The sequence below is a fragment of the Berghia stephanieae genome, chromosome 5 (assembly GCF_034508935.2).
Source record: "Berghia stephanieae isolate SIO BIC M18660-M18661 chromosome 5, UCSD_Bste_1.3, whole genome shotgun sequence".
In the NCBI taxonomy this organism is placed as follows: Eukaryota; Metazoa; Mollusca; class Gastropoda; order Nudibranchia; family Aeolidiidae; genus Berghia; species Berghia stephanieae.
Genome location: NC_088364.1, coordinates 77,820,389 through 77,841,275, shown reverse-complemented (window position 1 = coordinate 77,841,275; position 20,887 = coordinate 77,820,389). Strand labels below are relative to the sequence as shown.

The 20,887-nt window shown below is 34.6% G+C and overlaps 1 protein-coding gene across 2 annotated transcripts in view; it reads right to left on the bottom strand.

Moving 5' to 3' along the window:
• Positions 1–20,887, bottom strand: part of LOC144973645 (voltage-dependent T-type calcium channel subunit alpha-1G-like) — a 388,470-nt gene that overhangs the window by 106,953 nt on the left and 260,630 nt on the right. The window lies entirely within an intron of this gene.

Below are 20,887 nucleotides of genomic sequence, written 5' to 3'. Positions count from 1 at the left end.
GAAATCGACTTGAAAAATGGTTTCTATTAGATACCTATAGACCATATCCAATACATATTGTAACTATGGACTAGGATTAAAGAGTTGCTCTTCGTTTTAGTCTTTTACCAATGTTTTATACATTTTTGAACTTGTGGTTTTTGGTTCCTATGATGTATGCATGGAACTTTATACATCGTTTGAATAGATTGAAGCTGATTCAGCTTGAAAGTATTTTTTAGAAAAATATTTTTGATTGCAACTTAGATTTTCCTAATTTCAGACAAGAAAAGTTTTAATGTTTAAGGGAAAACAGAAGTAACTTGTCATACCTATATATATATATATATATATATATATATATATATATATATATAATATATATATATATATATATATATACTCAAATGATTTTTGATATGGTCTGCAATTTCAAAGTGGTTATTGTTCACAATGGATTTTTATAATTGGACATTTAACGGTTTTGTTTAATCTTATTATCAACCATAATGATTGCATCGTTTTATATAAAAAGATGATCAATGGTTGAGATCGTATTTTTAAATGTTGCCATTTACGACTTCAATTTCTAGGATGTTTTTGAAAGCGTCACAACATCTTGTGGCCAAATGAATAACATGAAAAGCATACCAATAGCGTTTCCTCTGAAGTTTATGTTAATGTCTTCTTTATCCTTCTTGTACTAAAACTTACTCGTGTTGCAAAGTTTAATTGATATTTTATGGTCCTTATATCAGTCTATGACAAAATACATAAAAATGAGAATTGAAATGTGCTGTACAATAACATCACACATCTTTGGGCGACAATCCATGTTTAAGAAGCATAAATAAGTTTGGTAGAATTAGCAATTCTTTAATTTGTAAAACATCAGCAATTACAACGACACTTCTTTCATCAATAAAGAATCAATAATCACACATACACACTTGTGAGCCTCAAAACAAAAACAAGAGAAATGTTATTGTGTGAACCCGGACAACAAAAATCAAGCTTTAATATGACGGAAATGAAATATGAAGAAAACAACCAGATACGACAGTGACCACGTGAAGTGAATTGATTAAAAAGTTGTAGAAAATCGCATTATCTGATTGTTTAAATCCCTTGTGAAACAACATCGCAAAAGCTTCATATAGGAAAATTATATAACAACATTTAAAGCAGTAAATGCGTAATTTATGTGGTTATTCAATATCCTAGTCTCTTTTCTATTAAGGATATGTAAATGACTTTAAAATGGAAATAGATTATGTAAATTATTCCAGAACAACCCTTTTCGACGATCATTCATCTTTTCAAACTTGAGGGAAACTGGTTGTGATTTTTAATTGAGAAAACCTGTATGAGTATTCCTTACTTTACTTTTTAAAATGCAAAGAAGTGATGAAAACAAGTTATCTTTCGTTTCAGATTCACAAAATGTTTATCACATCTATTTAGATAGTCTCTTTATAGTTTCACTACTTGCTCAGAAAAAAGTACGCATAAACTATACCAATACAAGCGCATGTTCAAATGTAGATAACATAATGTTCGGTTACAAGGTATGCCACGCAAGTGGAAGGTAATACTTTCAGTTAATTTGGATATAAAAAATATTATCGTATGCTTTGTTAAGTTTTGAATTTCCGACTATAATGTAACATTGCAATTCCAAATTTTCATTTATAATGAAAATGGACTTATTTGCAAATTCTGAACCTTCATTAAAATCGCAAAACGGTCGATGACTTGCGTGGACAAACATGGTTTTTATACACTTTTCAGTGTCAGATTTTTTCAGTTTCAGATTTTGTTTAAACTGATGAAATTTACCAATTCATAAAATCTTTTGCTGTTCGAAAGAAAACAACTCACCATAAATGATTACATCTATTTACTCAATGGAGACACTGATTTTTGAATGATATTCTCTCTGATCAATACGAACACAATTAACTCGAATGACCAGTTTGTCAATAAATGCATCGGTGTCCATACCATTATGACATTTAATGATAACTAAAATAGTAACCATTCATAAAATAAAAAGCACTGTGAGGGAAAATCGATATGTTGCCTTTGCTGGGATTGCTTTGCATTTTTAAAAAGGGGTTGAGTTTAAAAACAGCAGTTTTTTTTTCAGAAAGCGTTCAAAATTACGGCATTGGTAAACGAAATCTTGTTGAAATAAGAACGGAAAGTGAACATTTATTATGGACAATAGCATCGGTATACGAGATGATAAAAAAGATAATCCTCATCAACTTGGACGGGTAAATATATCAAGTCTTTTCCTTTGACACGTCGATTTTGGAACTCCACAGGCAGTTAGTTACTCGAAAGAAAGTGATAAGCATATTTTATTGGGCCATGAGAACCAAATCAGTTTCAAAATAAAACGAAAATGGCAGGTTAAACGGTTGTCTTTAGAATCCCAAATCAAATCGTCAAAAACAATCTTGCAAGGTCAGTCTGAGGATTTCAAATCTCAACATTTCACAATGAATCGCGTTCTTTAGAATTTTATTTACGCAACAGCTCAAGATGATTCAAATTTCATTTACAGACCTTATATTATTGATTAAATATGATTGACTTAATCGCCGCAGAAAAAATGTATTTGTTTGGAGCCTTTTGCAGTGTGTTTTGTGTCAAATTGTCGAGAGGGAAAGCTTATATTTACAAAGTAAGTCTAATTCAAATATTGGAAAAAGTTTAGAAGATCCGAATTAATTATCTGACCAGTTAAGCACAGATTTTCAGTCAAAGAGGTTTGTCAGTATTTTGGAGGAGGTAACATTTTTACAAATAAAACATTTATTATCTGACCAAGGCAAGCAAGACTTCAGCCCAAGAAGTTTAGAACCTTTCAAAGTCTGTTCAGTATTTTGGAGGGGGTAGCCATTTTACGAATGACACATTAAATCTGAGCTTTTAATACGACTAAACGTGCTCAAAGCGCTTGATACGACACGTAACATGTAGAACGAGACATGACGACTGCTAGGTGATATTACAATATTTTTCCGACAGAGACAACGCTGTTAACGGTCAGGCACTCATTTTACACATGAGTACGGTGAGAGAATGTGAGTAAAAAGCCTTGTCCAAGGACTCAAGGACTCAATTATGCGCCGTTCAGAGCGAGGCTCGAACCCAGGACCTTCCGATCCGAAAGCGAGTGTCATACCACAAGACCACAAAGCCGCACAAACAAGCCGTACAAACTCCCATAATATGTCCGATCATTAACGAACCATTGTTTCAAACAAAACAAAGACCTGCTTGTCTAAATCGCTATATTATAAGGGCTTTTTTCAGTGTGATTTGAGACCTGTTCGCTGAAAGGGGATTATACTTTAAAACGATTGAACATTGTTCAAAGAGCCAACTTCATTATCTGACCAATTCAAAGATGACGTCAGGCAAACAGCAAAAGGAAGTCATAGCACGCACGTTTTTTGAATCAGTAGTTTGGAGACGGTGACTTTGTTACGAATAAGGCATTGACTACTGTTGTGTTAGATTATTCACTATCATAATGCATATCAATTGGTTCAAACTGCCATACACTGGAATGACAAGACATTAAAAAGTTGCCCAGAAAATGTGTCCTTCAAATATCAATCGATTTCAATGATCCTCATCTTGCAAAAATTGAGGTCTTTAAAATTCAACGAGTTTTCTAGCAAATTTCTTTTTTCTAGCCAAGTTTTTCCAGAGTTAGACAGTTAACTGGATAAAGATGCTAAACTGTATGTAAAACAGGCGTTCTTTATTTTATTTTACTCCGAAGGAAGATATTAAAGGAAAGAGACAAAATGTAAAACATAAAAAACCCTAAGAAAAACAGAAACAAGATTAAAAACATATAAAAATGCGAGAAGAAAAGTAAATTTAAAAAAAAAAAGAAAAGAAAGAAACAAAAAGGAATAAAAGAATAAATTCAAGAAACACCAAAACCCTAAAAAAAGATGTAAAAGGGTAATGGATTAATTGAATTTTGGATGAAATATTATCCACCTATATGAGACCCTCTTTACTGTGAATTATATGACCTATCCGATAAAATAGGATTTTTTCATAGCTTTGAATTAATTCAATGAATTATATTTAGCGCGCCACCTAACACCAAGAGCTTGAGGATGCGTGTTAATCCGCGATGAAAATAACCAGTTTAATATATCCAGAGACATAAAAGAATTCCTTTATTCTGATGTAAGATTCTCGGATATTGCGTAACCAATAAGTTGTAAAAAACAAACATTTTTCTCAACGAAATCAAATTAAATATCGTGACCATTTTAGAACATACTTGATTCATCATGAAAACATATCTCTTACGTTAATCTATTTCTTTTTGTTGTATTTGTATTCATACGCACCAAGAGATTATTTCAGATGGACTATGAGCCCTCTTTATGACCTATGTCATTGTGCAATAGTACAATAAATTGTTTATCCAACGGGTTCAAAAGATTAGGCGATATTACAATTTTTTTCCAGACAGAGTCAACGCTGTTAATGGCCAAGTAATCATTTTACACCTGAGTACTTGAGAGAATGTGAGTTAAGAGCCTTTTCCAAGGACGGGACTACGCACCGCTCCACCCTGGACCTTCCTGTCCGAAGGCGAGTGTCACACCACAAGACCAAATAGCCGTACTAATAAAATTAATTAACAGCAAAGTTCTCGAATACTGCTGAAACTGTTTTTTCCCCTCGAAGATAAGGATCATTCTATCCAGCTAAGCGAACTTCTCTGGAAAGAAACGTATTAAAAATTTAGCCAGAAAACTCGTCTTTCAAACATCGATCCATTTAACTCACTCAATCCTAGAGATTTTTGCTACTTTTCTAAATTGGAAAAAAAAATGTATTACAAATGAGCATGTGCATAGATTTTATTCAGCTACCATTAATATGTAAAAACTAAAGGCATTAGCTTTGATACTATGCCTATAATTTGTCTCAGAAAACTGTAATAAATAGGCATGGGGTAAAAGTAACGCCGGGTAAACTACGGATATAGTCGGTGTTAGGGTTGGGTGAGTTAAACGACCCTCATCTTGACACACGCTCTCAATCCTGGGACCTCTCTTCGCAGGATTAGAGTCATTTAAATTGATCGATATTTGCAAGATGGGCATTCTGTCCAAACTTTTTAATATGCGTGGGTTTTTTTTTTTTTTTTTTTTTTGTCTTTTTAATTATTTTTTTTGTGGTCAGAGTGAGGCAAAATAAATCTTCAGAGTTGCTGTTATAGACAAACAAAGAGGTGGATGGGGGGGGGGGGGGGGAAGGGGGGGGGGGGGGGGAGGCACAAATGGGTCAATTGGAGGAAGTAGATATGGAGTGAATATGGAATGGAGGTCAAGGGAAATTGAAGGGAAATAACACTTGATGATAGGTAGGGAGAGGGAATAAATGAAAGGATTGAAGTTTACAATGTGACCCATCGTCACAAAACGGTATTATGTCGGGATGAATTGGACTCCAAAAAGTGAGTTTAACCCTCTCCTTACCAACCAGAGGAAAATCGTCACATTCGTTACGATCCAACCAGCACTTTTATCATTCAGATTTCTTTTGTAAATCGCACAATTTAAAGAAAATGTTTTATTATAGCTATAAAAAAATGACAATGTGTTCTAGAGTTCATCTTGTTGATGAATATTATGCATAGAATGTATTGTTGCTTTTCTATTTGAGTAAGAAAAGACTGTTGTTGTGTTAGGTGGGTGTGAAATTTTAGGGAAAATTCTGAAAATGGCTGGTAAGGAAAATGTTAAATCAGAAATGATGACAAAAATGACATTAGAATCCCTTGCATGTAGGAAATAGTATTTTTACGTCACCATATCGAAGAGAAAAAAAAGATAAATACAAAAATTTAAAAAAAAAATAAAAATAAAACAAAACTAAATAAAAACCCAACAAAAAAACAACAAAACAAGAAAACTTGAGCTTTTATCTAGTGCAATATTCACTAAACGTGCTCAAAGCAATCATCATGTTGCACGAGACATGACGCCTGTAAGGCGATATTACAACGCTGTTAACGGTCGGGTACTCAATTTATACCTGAGTACGGTGGGAGAATGTGAATAAAGAACCTTTTCCATCCTCAAATATGAGGATCAATAGGATTAGGAAGACGGCGGAAGAGGGAGATGGGGAGGAGGAGGAGGAGGAAGAGAAGGAGGAAGAGAAGGAGGAGAAAGAAAACGGCGAAGAGGAGGGGAAATGAGGAGGAGCAAATGAGAATGTTAGGAAGAAAAATAGATCTAAGAAATCTGAATAATAATTATATATTGAAATATCCAGAGCAAATAAAAAAAGAAGTTGGAGATAACATAGACGAGGAGGAGGAGGAGGAGGAGGAGGAGGAGAAGGAGGAGGAGGAGGAGGAGGAGGAGGAGGAGGAGGAGGAGGAGGAGGAGGAGGAGGAGGACGGCAGGAATATGAGGAGGAGGAATGAAGATGAGTAGAGGGAGAAAGAAGGAGAATGAAGACGAGAGGGAAGGAGGAGGAAAAAGAGGAAAAAGAACGCTGAATAAGGATTATGTATTGAAATATACGTAGCGAGAAATAGAAAGTTGGAGAAGGAGGAGGCTGAGGAGGAGGAGGAGGAGGAGGAGGAGGAGGAGGAGGAGGAGGAGGAGGAGGAGGAGGAGAAGGAGTAGGAGACGGAGGAATAGGATGAAAATGTGGAGGAGGAAGAGGAGGAGGAGGAGGAGAAGGAGGAGGACGTGGAGGAAGAGGAGCGGCTAGGAGGCTAAAGAGGAGGAGGGGGGGGGGGGGGGAAGAATGGGAGAAAGAAGAGGGATGGGGGATAAGGGAAGGGTGTAGAGGCCATAAAAAGGGGGAGGGGGGTGGGGTGGAGGACCTGGCGGATAAAAGGAGATTGCTTGAAATTTACAGTAGGTGAGGCAAAGCAAATTTGACGATAGGAGCTCTCGTGTAAAGTAAGTAGTCCTTCAGAATCAATAGGCCCATGGAACCGGAGTTTATCCCTATATCTATAGCGTGAAACGGACAATATCAATTGCTTGCTACCCTTTGCATAGAACGCTGGTCTTTCGGAAAGTACTTTCCGCTAGATCTAACAGACCCAGCTACTCAATCACTGCTGGATGGTTAGAGGTGGGGGGGGGGATGGGGGGGGGGGGGGGGGTGTCAGAAATAAAACTAGATCTGTCTATTTGCGTATGAAGCGAGTACATCCCTAACTGACTTTCGGGACCCCAATTTGATTTTCTGGAAACGACGATTCAATAGACGCGAATGGATTCTAAAAATACATTAGGTTTTCATTTTTAAAGCATTGCACAACTCATCACGTGAAAATTGATTAGAAAGATAAAAATGTAAAGCGCTCTCTGTGAAACCACTAATGAACGGTGCGAACCCTTGGTGATGTGGATAGAGGGCAAGAAAGAAAATGGACGATAAAAGGGACAACTCCTTAATTACATCTGCTTTGATCAAAAGACAATCTGTTTATTTCATGGAAATCCTCTTCTTCCCAGCCATGGGAAAATTCGTACATTTGTTGCGATCAATGTGTACGGATATGCAGGTCTGACATTTGAGCGCAATGATGGGCCTGTTTTAACATTGTTGTAATGGGAAATATTTTGCGTCATTTTTTTGTTGTTGAGATTTCCATTACAACAATGAGCCCATAATGAATTAGGTTATCAGATCTGCAAATAAGTGAACGTCGGCTACGATACAGCGATGTGCATATATATATATATATATATATATATATATATATATATATATGCAGGTCTGACATCCGGAAAGCACCTTAGAGCATGATTTCATGGAATTTGCGCGCTATACAGGTGATGTGTTAATTATTATTATTATTATTATTATTATTATTATTATTATTATTATTATTATTATTATTATTATTATTATTATTATTATTATTATCATTATTTACACAGAAGCAGAGTTAAAAGAGTCAACTCAAAATGCATGGGATGAAATCGCAATTCAAGAGGATCAGGATTTTTTTTTTTTTTTTTTTGGGGGGGGGGGATGTTTTTGTTGTTGTTGTTGTATTTTTCTATCTGCTTTGTCTTGAACGGTTTTATACACACTTGTTCAGATCTTTATATATTGATGCTATGCGTTTAGGTAGAATAATTTCAGAACCCGCCAGCCGGATATAAAATACCAACACACAAAACATATATAATATAATAATATAATCTGATTGCTTCATGAAAAGGGCTGCATAAAAACAATAACAAAGAGCTGAGCGACGTCAATTTCACTCCTTCTATAGATGATGTGCGCTTGGCTAAGAAACACACAACATTGCCTGTCAGAAATATAATGGACAAACACACAAAACTATAGATAGTTCGAAGATAACGTCACTCAGGTCTTTGTTATTGTATTTTGCCATCCGCGTTTATGAGTATTGCTCACTGAACTGTATTAACCCGACTATAAACGTTCATGGATACACACAGTTTTGTGTGTTGGTCCGCTATACTTCCGGATGGCAATGTTATGAGCTTCTTAGCCAAGCGCATACTATCTATATGTAACCTTAAATGTTTATAGTCTGGTAAATTCAGTTAGTGAGAATTACTCATAATGATGCATGGCAACTCCCCTCCCCCCCCTCCCCCCCCCCCAAAAGAAAACTAAACAAAACAAACCCCCCTCCCCCCCCCCCCCCCCCCCCAAAAAAAAACAACAAAAAACAAAACAAAAAAACAAAACAAAAAATAACAAAAAACAAAACAAAAAAACAAACAAATCAAAACAAAACACCCCCCCCCCCCAAAAAAAAAAAAACCCCAAAAAAACCAAACAAAGCAAACAAACAAACAAAAACAATAACAAATACCTGAGTGCCGTCAACTTCGTCCTATCTATCTATACGTTTGTTTGTTTGTATTTGTATTACAAAAGCCTTCATACAGTAGATTTCATTAACTTGATAGAAAAACTAAAGATAAGTCAGTATTGAATTGTAAGCTTGAATTTATTAGATAGACGAATAGAGCTACTGTGGACGTTTCGGAATTTCCCTTTATCAACAAAACACCCACGATGAGTGAAACACTAAGGACGATGAATGAGATAATATGTGTAAGTGGTGTAGTTAAGGTGAAGAAACAAAACCAAGGATGGGTAATGGTTTTGTTTATTCACCTTAACTACATCATTCACACATAATATTAATGATATCTCAACCGTCCTGAGCCTTTCATTCATCGTGTTTTGTTTTTTTTTTACAAGGGGGTTCCAGGTCAACAGCAACATTTAACATGTAGGACGGGGCATGACGCCTATTTGGCGATATTACAATTTTTCGGACAAAGACAACGCTGTTAACGGTCAGGTATTCATTTTACACCTGAGTACGGTGAGAGAATGTGAGTAAAGGGTCTTTTCCAAGGACTCAACAATGCGCCTAGCGCGAGGCTCGGACCCAAGACCTTCCGATCCGAAAGCGAGTGTCATACCACTAGACCACATGACCCTTTGTTGATAAAGGGGAAACCCGAAACGTCCAAAGTATTGTGTCTTCGTCTAATAAATTGAAGAAGCTTATAATTCAATACTCATCTCTAGATATTTATTCTTCTTCTCTTTCTCCGAGCTTCAGGCAACATAGCGACATTTTCATTAGCTTGATAGAATAATCCAAGCAAGTCGCACACAATAGGATTTCCGTTTTCAGATCAATAAGGTTCATTTAATCCTATCCCATCCTATCTGTTCATAGCTAAATATATCAATTTGTTGATTCGATATGTAAGAATACGTGGGTGGGGGTTAGGGGGTTGTTGGGGGTTGTGGGGGTCGGGGTCCCGATAGCTCAGTTGGTCTTGTGGTATGTACACTCGCTTCCGGATAGGAATGTCCTAGGTTCGAGCCTCGCTCGGTGCATAGTTGAGTCCTTGGAAAAGGCTCTTTACTCACATTCTCTCACTGTACTCGGGTGTATAATGAGTACCTGGCCGTTAACAGCGTTGTCTCTGCCCGAAAAAAATATTGTAATATCGGCCGTCCTAAATGTTAAGTGTTGCTGTTGACCAGGGACCATTAAAAAAAAAATAGGGCAGGCGTTTCACACGAACAGGGACAGAGATCGATCCCGAGTGAAGTCGGTATTCTTTTTGTTTTCCTGCCCCCCCCCCCCTCTCCTCCTCCTCCTCGTCCTCCTATCCAGCTAGCAGTGATTGGGTAACTGGGTCTGTTAGTTCCGAAGGAAAGCGCTTTGCTATAGATAGTTCGAAGATGACGTCACTCAGGCCTTTGTTATTGTTTTTGCCATCCGCGTTTGTGAGTTGTTCTCACTTAACTGTATGAACCAGACTATAAAAGTTCATGGTTACACAGAGTTTGCGTGTTGGTCCGTTATACTTCCGGATGGCAATGTTGTGAACTCCTTGGCCAAGCGCATTCTATCTATAGACAAGCTTCTTCCTATCCAAAAGGTAGCAAGCAATTTGCTATTATCCGCTTCATGCTATAGAAACCGTGATATTTTCTAGCTCTATTGGCCTAATGGCCATTATATCCAATACAAAAAAACAAAAAACTTGAGCTTTTATATAGCGCAGTATCCACTAAACGTGCTCAAAGCCCTTTACAATGGGGTCCCTGACCAACAGCAACATGTAACACGTAGAAGGAGACATGACGCCTGTTAGGCGATATGACAATTTTTCGGACAGAGACAACGCTGTCAACGGCCAGGTACTCATTTTACACCTGAGTATGGTGAGAGAATGTGAGTAAAGAGCCTTTTCCAGGGACTGAACTATGCCCCGAGCAAGAGGCTCGAACCCAGGACCTTCCGATCCGAAAGCGAGTGTCATACCACTAGACCACATAGCCGTACAGACCACATAGCCCCACAGACCACATAGCCGCACAGAACATTTAGCCGCACAGACCACATAGCCGCATAGCATAACAGTAACAGCCCAAAACTTACTTATTTTGTTGATTTGATATGTAAAAATATGTAGGTAGGGGTGTCCGGTGAAAGGGGGGGGGGGAGGTTTGGGGAGGGTAGGGTTCAGTTGGCTCAGTTGGTAGAGCAGGCGTTTCACACGAACCGGGACCGGGTAGATCCCGAGTGAAGTCGGGATTCTTTTGATTTTTTCTGCACCCCCCCCCTCCTCCTCCTATCCACCGTACTTTGCCATAGATAAGTTTCTTCCTATCCAAAGGGTAGCACGCAATTTGGAATTATCCGCTTCATGCTATAGAAAGCGTGATATTCTCTTGCCCTGTGGGCCTAATAGCCATTATATCCATCATAACAGCAACATCTCAAAACTTACTTTTGTACACAACTTAATTTTTCATGCAGCTTTACACAGAACCCAATCGTTGAAGCATTTCATATTCTAACCCCAGCTGAAACACAATTAAAAAAAAGATTCGATACTGAAGACAATGTGACATATCGATATTCAAGATATAATCGGATCTTACCGATGATCATATCGATTTCCAATTCTTTTGAGCGACGAGTAGAGCAAATAAGATAATTAAATTCGCTATCAATTAAAACTTTTCACTGAATACGGCGTTAATATCAATATTTATGATGATGATGATGATGATAAATTATATACTTAGAGGAAAATAATAATAATAATAATAATAATAATAATAATAATAATAATAATAATAATAATAATAATAATAATAATAATAATAATAATAATAATAATAACATCATGTTCATCGTCAACAGGTAAGACGTTTGTGCATCATAATATAACACACAACAGCAAAGAGTCCTAACTACACACCAACACATTATGAGATCGGTATGCTGTATGTAACACACAATAGAATATGACAAGAACAGTATCTACATAATACCATAATATATATAATAACAATACCATCATATTTCGGGAGGGTACTACTAATAATAATCACTAATACATCATCATTCTATAGATAGTATGCGCTTGACTTAGAAGCTCACAACATTGCCATCCGGGAGTATAACAGACCAACACACAAAACTATGTGTAACCATGCACGTTTATAGTCTGGTTTTAATACAGTTTAGTGAGCATTACTCATAAACGCGGATGGCAAAATACAATAACAAAGACCTGAGTGACGTCAACTTCGAACTATCTACAGCAATATTAGTACAATGTATAGATAGAATGCGCTTGGCCAAGGAGTTCACAACATTGCCATCCGGAAGTATAACGGACCAACACACAAACTCTGTGTAACCATGAACTTTTATAGTCTGGTTAATACAGTTTAGTGAGAACAGCTCACAAACGCGGATGGCAAAAACAATAACAAAGGCCTGAGTGACGTCATCTGCATACTATCTATAGTTTATGTTCAGCGCTGTATAATACAACACAACTTCGAACATTGGCGGTGTTTAATGTCTTTCTTCTTCACAAATCCAAATTAAAAAAAAAAATGAGAACAAAAGCAAAGAAAAGAAAAGTAATTAAACCAAACCAAATCCAAAGTACAAAATCAAAACAAAACAAAACAAAACAAAAAAAAAAAAAAAAGCCCGAAACAAACAAATAGCCACCCCCCTGACTTTCCCCAAAAAAGAGCGAAGTAAACATCACCAACCCCCCCCCCCCCCCACCAAAAAAAAACAAAAAAAAAACAACAAAAAAAACAAAAAAAAAAAAACAAAAACAAAAAAAAACAAAACACAAAGCGGCAACAAAGAAACAAAAAAAAAAAGAACAAAAGAACAAAAACAATTAAAAAACAAACAAACCCCACAGCAAACTAACAAAAACACACACAAAAAAAAAAAAAACCAACTAAAAAACAACAAAAAAAAAAAAGTAATGGAAAAGCCCCGAGCAAAACAAATATTGATTTGAAAACTAAAACAAAAACTAATCAAAGATTCAACTCTCTAATTCTACTGCTCGTGCTTTGACAAAAGTCTTTGTGTTTAATTTGGTCAAAAAGAATGTCTACTGCACACATCGATCAATGTCATGGCTCCCTCACTTACTTACTTACTCACTCACTCACTTACTTACTTACTTACTTACTCACTCACTCACTTACTTACTTACTTACTTACTCACTCACTCACTTACTTACTCACTCACTCACTTACTTACTTACTTACTTACTCACTCACTCACTTACTTACTTACTTACTCACTCACTTACTTACTTACTTACTTACTTACTTACTTACTTACTTACTTAGTTACTTACTCACTTATTTACTTACTTACTTACTTAGACCCTTCACTCCGGCTGGAGCATTTCATAGGCCATCGACGAATCCCCTCCCCTCCCCTCCAACTTGTCCGGCCCCGCTCTGTGCATAGCAATCGTTAACTTATAGATAGTATGCGCTTGGCTAAGAAGCTCATAACATTGCCATCCGGAAGTATAACGGACCAACACACAAAACTGTGTGTATCCATGAACGTTTATAGTTGGGTTAATACAGTTCAGTGAGCATTACTCATAAACGCGGATGGCAAAAAACAATAACAAAGACCTGAGTGACGTCATCTTCGAACTATCTATAACTTAACGATGGCTACGCTCTGTGCCATCTTCTCAGTCAGCCTAAGAGATAGCTCGCTCCCTGCTCGTCTCAAACTGGAGATTTCAAAAGCCATATTATCTCGAGTTTGATATTAATTTTAGCACATCTTACTTTTACAGTCATCTTTGAGGTCCAGATAGCTCAGACGGCTGATCACTCGCTTCATTCACGCAAAGAGAACAAGATCGATCCCGGGTGCAGTCGAAGTTTAAAAAAAAATAAAATTCTGACAACCCTACCCCATGGGTAGCTTGGTCTGTTAGAGCTTTGGGAAAGTACTTTGGACACAACTATGGAGCATAATCGGTGACAAAGGCGTTCCTTTTATACTAGAAATCAAAAGATCCAAGTTGATGCGGGCGAAGATTGTTTAAATTTCGGTATTTGTGTGTGATGTCTGGATGGATTGGCACCTGAATATTTGCAGGAACTGATTAAATTATATGAACCCACTCGAAATTACAGATAATCTCAATGACAACTTCCAAAGGTTACCACCTCAAAATCCATATTTGGTAAAAAAAATAAAAAGCGTTTTCGTTCATAGCTCCACGCCAATGGAACGCACTTAGTCCTCGGACAAAGTCCTGTGAAAATTTATCATCTTTCAGGAAATGTCTGAAGACTGAGTTGTTCCGTGAGGCTTATTTTTTATAAAATAGATGTTGCTTGGATTTTGTTTTTTGTATTCATGCTTATTATGTAGTGTTGTGATTTTTAATTTTGTTGTTTTTAAACATTTTTATTCTGTAAAGCGCCGCAGAGCACGATTAACGTGGATGTTTAGGCGCTATATAAATTTATTATTTACTATGTGATAATAGATGCTATGTGTTTAGTGAATAAACTCATAAAAACCGCCAGCAGGATATAACGTACCGACACACAAAACTATGTCGTGAAACCTTAAACGTGAAAAGTCTGTCTGATTGATACAATTTAGTGACACTAGATACTCATAAAAATGGCTGGCTGAAAACAATAAGAAAGATCTGAGTGACGTCAATTTGGTTTCTTCTATAAATGAATAAGAAATGTGGAAATGACAAAATTAATGATTTTATGACTAAAGACAGCAAATGGAGGAAGAGTGATTTTTTTCTTATGTTAGGGATAATCATAAAAATAAAATTATCTGGATCATCAGGATTGTCGACATCGCAATAGAGAGAAGAGATAAGTCGATAGATAGATAGGTAGGTAGATAGATAGATAGATAGATAGATAGATAGATAGATAGATAGATAGATAGGTAGATAGATAGATAGATAGATAGATAGATAGATAGATAGATAGATAAATAGATAGATAGATAGATAGATAGATAGATAGATAGATAGATAGATAGATAGATAGATAGATAGATAAATATATAAATAGATAGAGAAAGAGATGTAGAGATTGATCTTTTGATAGATAACCAGATAGATAGAGAGATAAATAATATAGATAGAGAGAGATAGATAGATAGAGAGAGAGAGAGTGAGAGAGAGAGAGAGAGAGACTGAGATAGACACATAAATAGATAGATAAATAGATATATTTATAGATAGACAGAAAGACAGTGAGATATATAGATAGATAAATAGAGAGTAAAAAAAAGAGAGAAAGCGAGAGAGAAAGAGAAAAATAAGAGAAGTATGAGAGAGAGAGAGAGAGAGAGAGAGAGGGAGAGAGAGAGAGAGAGAGAGAGAGAGAGAGAGAGAGAGAGAGAGAGAGAGAGAGAGATTGGAATGACCAACAAAAGAGGAAAAACGGAAGACTGGGGAATCATGGGATAGGGATGCATTCTGGGAAGGGAACATGAGTGACCCACCAACTCAAAACGGTAATATGCCCTTCCGTAATGGTATCATTAGATACCGTCGCCTTGGCATTACAGGAATCTATAGATAGTATGCGCTTAGCTAAGAAGCTCATAACATTGCCATCTGGAAGTATAACGGACCAACACACAAAACTGTGTGTATCCATGAACGTTTATAGTCAGGTTAATACAGTTCGTGAGCATTACTCATAAACGCGGATGGCAAAAACAATAACAAAGACCTGAGTGACGTCATCTTCGAACTATCTATAGGAAGAATTCGATTAAATTTTGAAATTGTTATTATAGACACTTTAAAATATGTTTGTGGGCGTACTTTGCACTGATGAAACAATATTAATATAGATTATCAAATATTTTAGTTGGCAGATGTCACTCTAGCACAAATAGGCACGTGGTGCTTTCCACGTGATGTCCAAAATAAATAAATAAATAAATAAATAAATAAATAAATAAATAAAGACAGAACCCACCCCCACCTCCCAACCAAAGAAAAAAGAATCATGAAAAACCTTACAGGAATACAAACCGAAACGAGATTTAATGTTAGAACGCTCTTCAATTTTATTGTATTCCATTAATCTCTAATTTTATTGTATTCCATTAATCTCTAATTATATTGTATTCCATTAATCTCTAATTTTATTGTATTCCATTAATCTCTAATTTTATTGTATTCCATTAATCTCTAATTTTATTGTATTCCATTAATCTCTAATACAGATCGTAATCGCGGCATTTCTTGTAGAACTATAAATCCCATAATATCTTCCGTCTCGAATCGGGATCAAACCCCAAACTTCCTGTTTACCGGAAAGAGGTTATAACCATTAATCACAGAGATCTTGTCCAGCAATCAGAGTGTCAGAATTTCATCCCATTGAATGGCAGGATGATTTGCTTGTATTTCTATTTCTGCTGTCTCTGGAAATTGTTCGGACATACTTTTTCATATTTTGATATGACATTAGAGAGTGCTTCCAGCTTTTTAGCTTGCAGTAAAGGCGTGTATCTAAATTTAATTTAAACAAGAGGAGAACCCGCGACACTTGCAGTGAAATAAAGGCTGTTACGAACAGGAACATATTATCTAGTTTAATTATTATATGAACTACTGTCTGGGGAGATTATCATAGCTTGGGACGAAAGTTTTGAACCATCAACATTCAAACTCGGTTCGGTAATAAAGTTTGTAGGTGCGCGCAAATATATCTGGCATCAGGGCGGCCAGATGGCGATTCATAACATGAAATGAACTGATTGGGACCGACCATTATGCTCGAACAGATTTTATAAATAGTTTTTTTGAGTCAACGCATCATAGAATGACCCTTAATTTAGAAAAAGATTGAAATTTACTCGTATATCAATCTGTAAAAAATAGTTTTATGATTTTTAGATTTGCCAGTAATTGTGTGATCTTTGGCAAAAATTCTAAACCAAAAACTAGAGGTGCCTAAATGAGCCAATAAAATGGAGAGAAAGACAAAGTGAGTAAATGTGACTCAGATATAAGGAAACAACACACAAAAATGTTCCCTTATATATAAGTCACACTTACTCATTTTATATTTCTCTCCAAAAACTTAAACATGGGCTGTACGGAAATATGTTGACCCCCCACCCCCACCCCCTACCCTGTTTCTTTAAAGAATAGATTTCATGTGTCGGATCTCAACATATTACTAGATTGAGTTGGTAGGTCACATATTAACATAATCACGGACGAGGATTGAGTCAACAAAAGTATAGGAGGTGGAGGAGGAGGAGGAAGGAGGAGAGGGAGACAGGAGGAAGGGAGGGAGGGAGGGAGGGAAGGGGGGGGGGGGATGGAATGTTCTTGGTGGTGGTGGTGGTGGTGGTTGAGAGGGATGGAAATAGTAATTAGTAATGCATTTAGTATCATGAGTACGAAGACTACACACTGCTCTGCACTTACAAAAAAACAACAACAATATTCTCTCATGGTGTGTTAAGCACACCACCTCAAACCAGCACTGATGGGATTACACGGCCGGGTAATACTGGACCCGAGACCGAAAAAAAGCCCCCAAAAATCCGGGTTCCCGCGAGTATCCGCAAGAGGAAGAATCGTGCATAAAAATGTAATCGATTTCTTTCCTGAAACCCGCGTCTATGTTGTTATCGTATCGGATTTATGTTAATTCATAATTAATTATTAATTTCATAATTAATAATCAATACTTGATGAAGTACTTCTCTGTATTCAAGGGGAAAAACCCAAACAAAACTATGTGTAACCTTAAACATCTAATGTTTATAGTCTGTCGATACGTATCGTTAAAATGACTGTCTTAAAAAAAAAATAATTATAATGAGCTGAGTGACGTCAGTTTCGTTCCATCAATACCGTTTCGAGGTGGTTGTTTACCAAATAAAAAACAATTCTGGCAAAAACAATAATAATGCTAATGATAAAATAAAAATAATAATAATAAAAATAATAATAATAATAATAATAATAATAATAATAATAATAATAATAATAATAATAATAATAATAATAATAATAATAATAATAACAACGTCGTATGTAATTTATAAGTGTAGAGCAGCGGGAAAGAACAGTAAGTAGATGACCTAAGCACATCCTAGACAGAACATAAGAACAGATACTAGTGGAATGAAGGCAAACAATTACAGTTGTCCTACTCGTGTTAACTTTAATTCTTTCAAGTCCTTTTAAATATTAGAAAAAAAAATTTACATTTGAGCGCACTTTTCTAATTTTATAGATTATTATTATTATTATTATTATTATTATTATTATTATTATTGCTATTATTATTACCGTATTATTATTATTATTATTATTATTATTATTATTATTATTATTATTACTATTATTATTACCGTATTATAATTATTTATTATTATTATTATTATTATTATTATTATTATTATTATTATTATTATTATTATTATTACTATTATTATTACCGTATTATCATTATTTATTATTATTATTATTATTATTATTATTATTATTATTATTATTATTATTATTATTATTATTATTATTATTATTATTATTATTATTATTATTATTATTACTATCATTAGAACATAATTCGAAAAGGGTTTAGTTGAATTTACCATCTAAATATGGAGGAAAGATTGTATGTAGAGAATGTTTTTTGTTTTTTTTTTAATATAGCTGATTAGACCATAAATCGATAAGGTGGTAGATATGCTGTCATCCCTAAATATGGACGAGGCTCGTGTTTGATTTCTTTAACACTGTCGATGAAAGCAGTTGTGAATGAAAACGTCACCCTTACTAAAGTATTAATCATAGAGTTTTATTGGTATAATTTGGATCGTATGTCCGATTTTGATATGCTCTATTTAATAATTAATTAATTAATTAATTAATTTATCTATTTATTTATTTGTCTATTTATTTATTTATCTATCTATCTATCTATCCATCTATCTATTTATTTATTTATCTATTTATCTATTTATTTATTTATTTATTTATTTATTTATCAATCTATCTATTTATTTATCCATTTATTTATTTATTTATTTAATTATTCATTTATTCATTCACTCATTTTAGACTCATTATTTGTACTGCCGCCAATATGGAATTTAAAACTTTTATTACGATATCATATTTCAATGATTTTGTCGATTACCAGTTTTCGTAATTCCTGAATAATAGAACGCTGGTTATAAAATTGACAATTTCTATTTTCCTATTATAGCTATTACCATTAAATATTAAACAGCTTGTAAAACTAATTAAGTCCATACATTTTTATTAATTTATAATTCATTTATATAGAGTTAAATACATAAAAAGTAGAAACCGTTCTGAAGTTTGACGTTTTTGATAGACTGTTTTTCTTTAAAACCTTTTTAATCGTTAAGACCTTCTTTTTTTTAACCAAACGCTATGTTAGTGGGATTTCAACAGAACATAATAATGGAACTAAAAAGAAATGAAAAAGGAACCAATTTATAAATAAAACTGATTTAAGTGGTAAAACAACATAAAGGAAATAATGACGTTATTACGCAATTTTATTAGAATTAACTATGTATAGCTTAGTATTGTTTATTTGACTATAGTTAGTTTTCTAGTCTCTATGTCTTAGTTACGTGTAAACTAGTCACATTTAAGAGTCCAGAGGTGGTAATTCTAATCACATAAATATTAGATAGAAAGTGTGTTATTTGATATATTTGACACATTGAGATATAATATGTACAAATATATTATGATGATAAATATGTAAATACACGAATGAACAACTGAGTGGTAAATGATAAGGATAACTAGCCAACCAGCCAACAAACAGCCAACATAGGAACGGAACAATCAACCAATCAACTAACTGAAGACAGACATATATTTAAATAGTGAATTATTACACCCCTCTTTGGTTAGCCAGTCATATCAGAATTATATTAAAAATATCGCTATATATTATTCGGGTTGTCAAACAGTTTTCAGTAATGAATCACGAAGTCTTGAACACTTGAAATGGACTTCAGACATCTTTATATTTCTCAGTTGGCTAGAATTGATATAAAATATTTTTTTCAAATTGAAAGGCTGTGTGAAAAGGATTTCACACAATTTTTGTTTTTACATTTTCCTCGCTTCGTATATCTAGATAGTTTTCGGTAAAAAATAATTCAGTTGAAAAATGATTTTGGTTTGAAAAGCTCGTTGACGATTATTTTACAAATTTGTATTTTTTTTTTGCTAAATGTTTATTTGCTTGTTTGTTAGAAATCCTAATAAAATTGTGATTACACCAAAAAAAAAAAATAAAAAAATCGCACTGAAACCGGATTTCAAAACATTAAGTCTTTTTAGTTTAGGTCCTGATGATGCGAGCGATGTACAGAAATAATTAAATGCTCTTCTATCTCCACAATTTCGCCAAAAATATTTTAGCATTATTTTGAGGGGTGTAATAAAACTATTTTGAACGAGTTGTGATTTTATAACGCCCATTTTATCCATACAAAGCTTACATTAAAAACGTTTTTTCGCATGTAAATTGTTGTGTTATAATCTCCCATCTCGTTATATAAACCTTATATCACAAACATTCTATCATTCAAAACTAAACGTTTGGTCTATCTCAATATATAAACAAATATACTGTATAACATCCCCGAAAAAGTAGTATTTTTGAGTGTATATTTTGAATAACACTTCAAACATCAAAACTACGCACTTGAAAGTTGCCAGCTCAGCTTTAATGATCGGACACATTCTTGGCAAAAATAATATTTAGATAAAGTTTAGAAAACAATTCTTTATATATTATTAAAACATTGTCCAAAATACCTTGCTTCTCTCAGCAACTTGTCAAGTGTCTATTTTACTTTTCCATGTTTTTTTATATCGCAATAAAATAATGTTTACCGTATTTTCGTTTTTATAATCTGGAAGAATTCTAAAGTAAATACTACCTTTTTTGAGATTGAAAATATATTCTTCTGTCTAAAGT